General features: G+C 44.5%; 1 pseudogene; it reads right to left on the reverse strand.

The window, feature by feature from the left end:
* Positions 1–9,051: 9,051 nt before the first annotated feature.
* Positions 9,052–9,567, reverse strand: LOC129501488 (60S ribosomal protein L17-like; annotated as a pseudogene).

Genomic DNA, 9,567 nt, shown 5'->3' on the forward strand with positions numbered 1-9,567 from the left:
AACTCGCGTTGCCCCCCGGCCCAACACACCCTCACGCGACCTACACCGTGCACACGCTCACTTTGCTCCCCGCGCCTCTCAGCCTCCCTCGGCTCTCACACCCGCGACACACGCAGCTTCGACCAACACTCCCAGACTCCTTCCCGCAGCACCCGACACCAAACTGTATTTAGGCGGCAGGGGCCCGGGCGGTAACCGCGCGAGGCCATATTTACACAGGACCCGCCCCGTCTGTGACGTCACGGGAGTGGCCCCACCCCGGCCCTTGCCCCGCCCGCCCCATCCGCCCCGCCCACTCCTCCCTCCTCCAGCGGCGTCCCGCGGACCCTGCGGCGGGCGGGTGGCCGTGGGGGGAGTGACGCCCGCCTCTCGCTCCTGCCCTCCTGCCCTCCTGCCCTCCCACCCCCACCCGCTGCGGCGGAGGGCGCGGGGTCTGCACCTGCAGCCTGCGGGGAGCCTGCGTGTCTGGCAGGCTGCCGACGCCCCTGTGCCTTTTTTCAAATGATGCCTTACAAAGTGTGGATTACAAAGGAAACGGGTTCCTTTCATATCCTCTCAATTATTTTTGTGATACAGGATCTCAATCAAAATTTGGAAGTCAGACCCTGTCTGTCTTTTGCCTCATATATTTTGGTTACTTTTTCACGATTTCTACTCTTGGCTCAAACTAGTGCATAAGCACTTAGGCCTAACACTTTTTGGGTCTTTATTTTTCCTTGAAAGCTTCCATGTTCATGTAAAATACTTCTAAGCTTTTCTCCTGTTAGTCTAATTGTCAGGCCCAGCCACAGACCCTAAGAGGGTAGAGGAAGAGTTTAACTCCCCTGCAGCTTCATACCTAGGCTGCTGCTTCTTCTGTTTAAGATTTTATTTATTTATCTGAGAAAGAGAGAGGCAGAGATACAGGCAGAGGGAGAAGCAGGCTCCATGCAAGGAGCCTGATGTGGGACTAGATCCCAGGACTCCAGGATCACGCCCAAGGCGTGAAGGCAGCGCTAAATCGCTGAGCCACCCAGGGATCCTGATACCTAGGCTTCTTGTCTCCGCTTACAAGCAGCCCCCACCGTGCTGTGTGCTCACAGAGCCTCTTTTTTAGAAAAGGGAAGAGGAAGGGTGTTGAAAAAAGTATCTGGCATTTTAACTTTCCCAGAAGCATTAATCCAGGTACAGCAGGTGATGCTGGCCACAGCACAGACATCTCTTTCATCAGCTAAAAAATCCAGAGCTATTTTATTATCAAGAACAACTTTGGGGGTGCCTGGGTGGCTCAGGTGGTTAAGCCTCTGGCTTTGGCTCAGGTCATGAGCCCAGAGTCCTGAGATCAAGCCCTTCATAGGGCTCCCTACTCAGCGGGGAGCCTGCTTCTCCCACTCCCTCTGCTTGGGCTCTCTCACACTCTCTCTGTCAAATAAATGGATAAAAATCTTAAAAAAAAAAAAAAGAACAACTTTGGTTGGAGAGTCTAAGGATCTTTTTTGGGCAGCTACTGCTTTAGCAGCAGATTTTATAATCACTTTAAGAATTAAGAAGTTCCCAATCATAGCCTCATTTACTTTTATCCCTTATCAGCGAAGTAGGGATCTGCCAGCAGGAGCAAATCCTGAATCATGAAAGGTCCTCTCTAACTCACAATGTAAATTGGGATTCCACCAATGAGATGCCTTATCTTGCTGGTGGAAAGCTGGGGGCGGAATTATATTTTTTTCTTCCTAGCCTGAAATAAAAGGTTGTTCTTTCAGAGGTTATGCCCCCGCTTGGCAATGGCCTGGGGGATAAAGATGAAGGTGTTATCTTTCCAGGCCAATGCCAGAGGAAGGGTAATGAAAAGAGAGAGAAACCATGTTTAGTTAAAGTATGAAGTCTTGGGTGGAAGCAGTCTACCTTGACGTCAGCTGTTTTTCTTCATCAGTTTGATTTGGAGATCTCCTGCATCTCCCAGGCACAGGTATCAGGTGGACCCTTTTTTCTGTGTGACGTGTACCCAAGGCTCAAAGCTTTCTAGTTTTACAGCAGTGTTTGTAGTCAGGAGCACTTAGTAAGATTGCTCTGAATGAGGCTCAAGGACTGTCTTCCTCTGATGACACTTCCAGAATATCTAAGTCATCAGGCTATACAGACTGTTACTAACAGAATCCTTCGAATGGGGATTTGGGAAGCACCAAAGAGACTGATTCTCCTGTCCTTTCCCAACCTCCCAGCCACTTGGTCTGCTATTCTCCCACCTGTCACTCACTCTAGTCAATAAACTGTTTTCACTTTCTCTTGGCTTATGTTTGGTTTCTGTCCTGCATGAAGCCAAGGTCGCTGTTGGTTGGTCCTGTGGGACCTTCCCTGAATCCTCGGACCCAGCCTCCCTGTGTCACAAGCATTCTTTAGATTTCCAAACATATATGTTATAATTTCTAGCAGCACTTGCCTTTTTAGATTTTCTAATATGACGCTAACACATTTAAGTATTAGTTTAGTTTAGTTTCTCTGTAATAAGTTTCTCTGTAATAAGAAGCCAAAAGTAGACAAATCTACTACTTAGGAATTAACGTTTTAGTATTTTGTCGTATTTGGAAATGATCTAGATATTTATTGAATTTAACTTCCTGTTTAACCTAACTTAGCAAAACTGTAAGGTTACCAAAAAGATTTGGGAAAACTATTTAAGCTGACACAACATGAATTTATTTGGCTAGTAAACTCCAGTAGAATAAAAGTTTTATATTTAATGCTGGTAACTCTAAAGATGTCTCTTTTAACTAAACCATCAACCTTAAACTAGCTTTTATAATTTAGTATTTTTCCAGATCATATAAACTTGAAAAACTCTTGGGTTAGTTTTTTTTTTTGTTTTGTTTTGTTTTCCTTTATTTTTTAGAGAGGAAGGGATTGAAGGCAGAGAGAGAGGGAGAGAGAGAATCCTAAGCAGGCTCCACTCACAGCATGGAGCCTGATGTGGGGCTGATCTCATGACCCTGAGATTTAGACCTGAGTGGGGGGGGGGGGGCGACAGATCTGAGATGAAATCAAGAGCACCAACCAGGCACCCCAATTTCTAGGTTTTCAAACCAAGTAAATAGAGCTCTTTTATAAATTAAATTTAACAATACTGTGGCTCCTGGGTAACTTAGTCGGTTAAGCATCTGCCTTGGGCTCAGGTCATGATCTCAGGGTTTTAAGACAGAGCCACATGTCAGCTGGCTGCTCAGTGGGAAGTACTCCCTCTGCTGCTCCCCTTGCTTATGTGCGTACTCTCTCTCTGTCAAATAAATAAAATCTTTTAAAAAACTAAATTAATTTCAACAATACCATCCGAAAGTAGAAAAATATTTGACATTTACAATATATATACAGACACACACAGATGGGTGCGAAGACTCTATAGTTACTAATATTTCTAGAGATTTTATGATTTGTATTTGTCCCTGAAATTAATTTTATGGAGACTGTGCTAGACGTTCGGGCATCAGGTCCCTTTGGCAGTTTGTATTTTATGTGGCCTCTCCCTTTTTTTCTCTCCTTTAGTCTCAGGTGATTGTGGGCTGTGTTTACATTTCAAAGACATAAGATGCGTAACTTCAAGGGACAGAGAAAGAGCCTAAGTTTCTCCAAGAAGGACTTTGTTTTTTTAAGGCAAATATTTTACAAGTCTTTTTGAGATAAAGAGGGGAAGTGTGGGGATTGGGAAGGAATACGTGAATTCTGAATTGCTTCTAAAACTAACTTTTGTTTTACAAAAAGATACGTAAGGTAAGAACAGTTGCTATCAGTTTCTCAAAGATTGGGTTTTAAGTTAAATGACACCTTTGGCTGAGCCACCTATCCAACAACATTATCTGCTTTGTTTCTTTCCCTCTGGGTACAGGGTTTTAATTTTAAATATTTCTGGCAGTATTGAATAACCCTACCTGGGTGTAAGCTGGGTCCCTAAAGAGGGTGCAAAGGATATTACCTTTCCAAAATCCAAAGTCACTCTCAAAGGCAGCCAGACACAGAACCAATAACTTGTATGCCCCAGGCAGACAAAAAGCCAGCCCAGTAAGCAAAACAAGATGAACAAGAAGACAATAGCTATCCCAAGGAGAGAAAGGATCACTATAATGGGTTTGGATTTGAAAAGAAAGAGACAATGTGAAATTTTATTTTTCCTCTCTCAGTTGGGCACTACATATAGAGATTCAGAACTGATTCTGGTAAGAATTTTCACCCTTCACTGGCTTCTGCCAGTTTTTCCAGGATCCCCTCTGCAGGCTCTAGTATCTACCAGTTTCCCCAGGTCTGTTTAAAGGAATAATATAGCAGTTTACCAGAAAATCACTCATTTTCATCAACTCTAGGAGGGGCCCATATGGTGCCCCCCTTTGAAGGTAGGTATGGAAGTGCCTATAAGGCCATCGAATTGGAGGACTTTTATTTACAGTTGTGTAGTGTTTTCAGAGTGGAAAAACAATTCAGACAGAGGATTAGTAAAATGAGTACCCAAAGGAGTATAGACGGGAGCAATAATAGTATAGTAGTTACAGCAGTGTTACAGTTTTTTGTTTTAGGTATCTATCTATCTATCTATCTATCTATCTATCTATCTATCTAAAGATTTTTATTTATTTATTTGACAGAGAGAGAGGAGGAGAGAGCAAGTGAGCACAAGCAGGGGGAGCGGCAGAGGGAGAGGGAGAAGCAGGCTCCCTCTGTGGAGCAGGGAGCCCCATGTGGGGCTCAATCCCAGGACCCTGGGATTATGACGTGAGCAGAAGGCCCACGCCCAACCGACTGAGCCACCCAGGTGGCCCTCAGGAACCTCTTATATCCTTAATTTTCCATGAGCCCTTTGCAATGAATCTTTCAATGAACTGGAAGGCTTCTGGAGGCTTTTGCTTGCCAATTAAAACAGGTATCCCATTCTGTTTAATTTGACAACCCTCGGGCAGTCCTGGTGGCTCAGAGGTTTAGCGCCACCGTCAGCCCAGGGTGTGATCCTGGAGACCCGGGATTGAGTCCCATGTCAGGCTCCCTGCATGGAAACTGCTTCTCCCTCTGCCTGTGTCTGTTCCTCCTCTGTTCCTGTGTGTGTCTCTCTCTCTGTGTCTTTCATGAATAAATAAAATCTTACAAAAAATCGACAACCTTGACTTTTAAATACACTTCTCAAACTATCTTACCTATTTGCAATGTTCCACATCTTGGCCCTTGTAATCCCAAGTTGTTTTTAGTAAAATTTTGCCATTTCTACAGCTAGTCACACAGCTCCTGGTACCAGAGTTTTCAGATGTAAAGTAAGCAGGTGTGCCAGAAGGTGGCGTGCTTGACTCTTCAGAATTTCAAAATCCTATCCGCTAAGCCTTTGTTCACCCAAAACAAGACAAACCAGGGCACCTCAACACACCAGCGGTAACCTAAAGAAGTTACTGGCAAAGGGAAGGCCCTGCACACCACCCGCAATTCCCAGCGTGGGCAAAACCAGTAGACTCCAGTAAAAAGGAGAGTGGACAGAAAATGAGCAAAGGACCAACCTGCAATCCTAGCAAATGGAAACTGTGGACTGGAAAGGACTCCAACCTGGAACTGCCCAGTGGACTGAACCAAGGGCTAAGGACTGCCCCTCTGGCAGAGCTTCCTGTCAGTTTAGACTACCTGGTTGGTTACTCTTGGGCTGGGAAGCTACCTAGATTCTTAGTAGCTCGAACTCAAGTAAAAAAAGAGGAGCTCAGGGGATCCCTGGGTGGTGCAGCGGTTTGGTGCCTGCCTTTGGCCCAGGGCGCGATCCTGGAGACCCGGGATCGAATCCCACATCGGGCTCCCAGTGCATGGAGCCTGCTTCTCCCTCTGCCTATGTCTCTGCCTCTCTCTCTCTCTCTCTGTGACTATCATAAATTAAAAAAAAAAAAAAAAAAAAAAAAGAGGAGCTCAAAGCAAAAGAGACTTACCCATAGTCCTCTGAAACGGCAAGACCCTGAGCTCAAAGGACACCATGCTTGTTTTTCACTGTCTCTGAAAGTCACCAAGAGTTCACTTTGAATCCCTATGCTGCACCAAATCCGTTAAAAATACCAAATTTAATCCATTGAGTTTAAATAGAACAAATATTTTTAAAGACAGAGAGAGGGCATAAAAATAAAAGAAAGGAATTTTTGAGCAAGAAATGCATAGTTTGGGCAAGGCTGCCCCCTTAGGAAGAGAGAGAGGGGTCTCTCAATGAAATTCCTAGTATTGACCAGGAAATTCCAGGTTGACTGGTCTAAGGTTACATTTCTGGGAGGTTGAACTGCAATTAGGTTAGGTAGTAAGTCTTGTCTTACTGGGTTGGGGTCTCAACCTAAGTGATACCATTTGGGCCTGGTTTTCTTTTTGACATACTATTTCGGAGTGAACTGGGGAGACCCCAGGCCCTGGGGCCTCAATCCAGCCAGTCTTGAAAGAGAGGGAGAGAAAGAGTGAAGAGTGACAGTGAGAACCAGAGCAAGAGGGAATAGCATGCCTTAAGGGATGGGTTTCTATCTTTTATTGACAGTTGTTAACTAAGGGGTGAATATTTACTACCTGGAGTAGGAAGCCAGGTTTCCCAATGTTTTTTCTTACTTTAGTCAGAGGTTTCCTGTCATGGCATCCGCCAGGCTTGGGCCTGTCTGTTTTGATCCAGCTTCTTGTGGAGCACGGTCAGGACAGGCCTCTGACCTTCCCAGTAGCCGCCCATGACTTCCTCATTGCTGACCTAACTGCCTACTCTGGCAACACCTAAACCAGACAAATGATACAGGAAGTTGAACTAGTTTGGGCTGCTAACCAGCTCCTCAAAAATCCACCCTGGATTTTTCTTATAGAAGCAAGAAAGAAACATGACCTACAGGAATTATAAAAAATTATAAACCTCCATAGAGACTGAAGGCTATTTTGAACTGGTGTGTATGGAAGGTTGATGTTCAGAGGTAGCAAAGAGACAAGATGGAGGAAAGTATTGTAAGTTCTGCTCTTGCATCTCACTCTGATGGCACTGTCTCAATCATTTCTTATCCCTTCAAAAATAAAATTATCAGTGGCACTTAATTGCCAAAGGGACAGGTGCAGTTTGATATCCTTGGACCCACATAAGCTTTGTTGAGGAAAATAGATGAAATGTCGACAAATCTGATGGACCCTAGGTTTTCTTTTTCCAGAGTCTCTTCCTCCAAAACTCCAGAGCCGATGAGTGGTATGGCCTCCCCTCAGGGCTGCTTACCCATCCATAAGTATAAGCATAAAAACGATCCTCTGAGTAGAAAATTTCTCTGAAGGACTATAAAACAATAATGATGTAAATTATTTTATTGTAAGTGCTGCTCTACACTCGGGCACTCATCCTTGATTTTACCAAGACCACCAAAGACAGGTCCACCTCTACTGAGTTCCCCTCATCTCCCTGTGGATTCTTCTCCATCGTCTCCCCCTTCCTGGGGCCCCTAATTCCTTCCCATCCACTGGGTTTCTGACAAGCCCTGCAGCTTCTCTCTATTTGAGAATTTCATTTCTTGATCCCCACTCCATAGTGAGACATGGTCCAACGATCTGTCCAAGTCCAGCATGTGAATCAGTGACCAGATGCCTCTTTAGATTCCAGGAACCAGCAAGAGAAAAAATAAAAGTAACACTGAATTTAGACCCAAATACTCAAAACTTCAGAGACCCATCAGACACACCTACCACTTGAAGGACACAGCCTCTCCGAAGTCCCAGGCGCTAACTGGAGAGGTTTAGTTCCCACTTTCCTCCCCTAATGTGCCAGCTGTTCCCTGAAGGTCAGTATCTCTAAGGGACCTAACTTGCCTGAACAATAGATAGTTCAAAGCAAAAGTACTGAACATTGGCTGGGATTTGAGCCCAGGCCTCCCAAGGGGGAGGCCAGCACCCTACCACTGAAACACCAATACTCTCCAGTGATGTGCTATACTAGGTCAAATCAGAAAGAGTCAAGGGGAAGGACTTCGAAAAAGCAACTGTCAACTAGATTTTCACAGTGCTCTCTTTGAACAACATAGTCAAAAAAACAAAAAGACACCCAGAACAAAGGCTTGCATAAGAGATTTAATGTCAAGCAATGCTACGAAGTTTTGACATTTGAATCTAAATATAGGATTTGAAAAAGCCTAATTCTAAAGTAGGCTCTTTACAAGTTGGTAACAGATGTCTGTAGAGAAACATCAGAGATTCATCTTGTTTCTTGTCTCTGGTCCATATCTATCATGGACCTGTGGAAAGTTGACTCCTTTGCTTGCTGACACATTCTCTTTCCTCACCCATTGCTTTGTATCTCCCAAACCCTTTCCTCCCACCCTGGGGATGAACACCAGTTCTTTTCTCCAAGCAGGTGTTCAGTATCCAGTGATGGTTCAGGAGGCTAGACTGGTGGGCGAGGATGTGTCTGACTTAATCCAGAAGATCTGGGTGATAACTGAGTTTCTCTCCTTCTAGGCTTCTTTGGAGTCCCTGGAAAAGGCCAAGGATTGACTCTTGCTTTTAAATTCTTCTGCCAGACACAGACCTCTATAAAACCGAATAAAAGAAAAATTTTCCAATATTTCCTCCCTTCATCATATGCTCTGACCTGGCCACCCAGAAAGGCTAGTTCAGAGAAGTATCCCAAATTTACATAGATACTCAACCCTCCTTAACTGTGAGCTACTCACAGTGACTCCCTTTACTCCAAGGAAATGGAGTAAAAAGTGATTTTTACAGTGGAGAAGCCTAACAAACACTACCTCAGCTAGCTAATCAAGATTAACATCAACAGTGGTAAGTTATGGTAACAGTACATACTGTTAAATAAAGTTCAGGGATACCTGGGTGGCTCAGTCCATTGACAGTCAGATTCTTGGTTTCGGTGAAGGTCATGATCTCAGGTTTGTGGGATCAAGCCTTGGGTCTAGCTCTGGGCTCGGGAGGAAATCTGCTTCTTTCCCTCCTCCAACCCCAAGTCCCATGTGTGTGTTCTCTAAAATAAATTAATTAAAAAAAAAGTTCAACCAAGTAAATTTGAAGACAGAATTGGGGTTTGGTTTGTTTGTATGTTTTTGCATTTCTTCTATGCAGAATTTTCAGTTTCTTCAGTTTTTTCTGGGATATCTTTTTCTTCTGTGCAACCTTCTCCTCTGGTTTAGGAACAATCTTCTCTTTTTCAATAACGATCATCTCAATGTGGCAGGGAGAGCTCATGTATGGGTTAATCTGGCCATGAGCCCTGTAAGTTCTATGCTGCATCTTGGGGGCTCTGTTCACCTGGATGCACTTAATGACTAGAGAATCTACATCTAAACTGTTACGTTCAGCATTACTCTGCATTTTTAAGCATGCGCAGTAAAAGTTCAGTGCTCCTTCTTGGGCCACCTAACCTTGTGTCTAGCCCCACTGTCTGGCCCGGACAGGCCTACCAACTCCAGTGACAGAATGGCACACACTCCTTCTGCAAAGTGACATCTTTCAGATACTCGGTGGCTTTTTGGATATGCATCCCCTCCCCTTGACGGCCTGGGCAGTTTCACAGGTGTTCTTAAAGTGAACACCGAGGCTTGAACCTTTTGATTTGTATGATTTTGTAGGATTTTCTGGATC

Source organism: Nyctereutes procyonoides, unplaced genomic scaffold (assembly GCF_905146905.1).
Source record: "Nyctereutes procyonoides isolate TBG_1078 unplaced genomic scaffold, NYPRO_anot_genome, whole genome shotgun sequence".
NCBI lineage: Eukaryota > Metazoa > Chordata > Mammalia > Carnivora > Canidae > Nyctereutes > Nyctereutes procyonoides.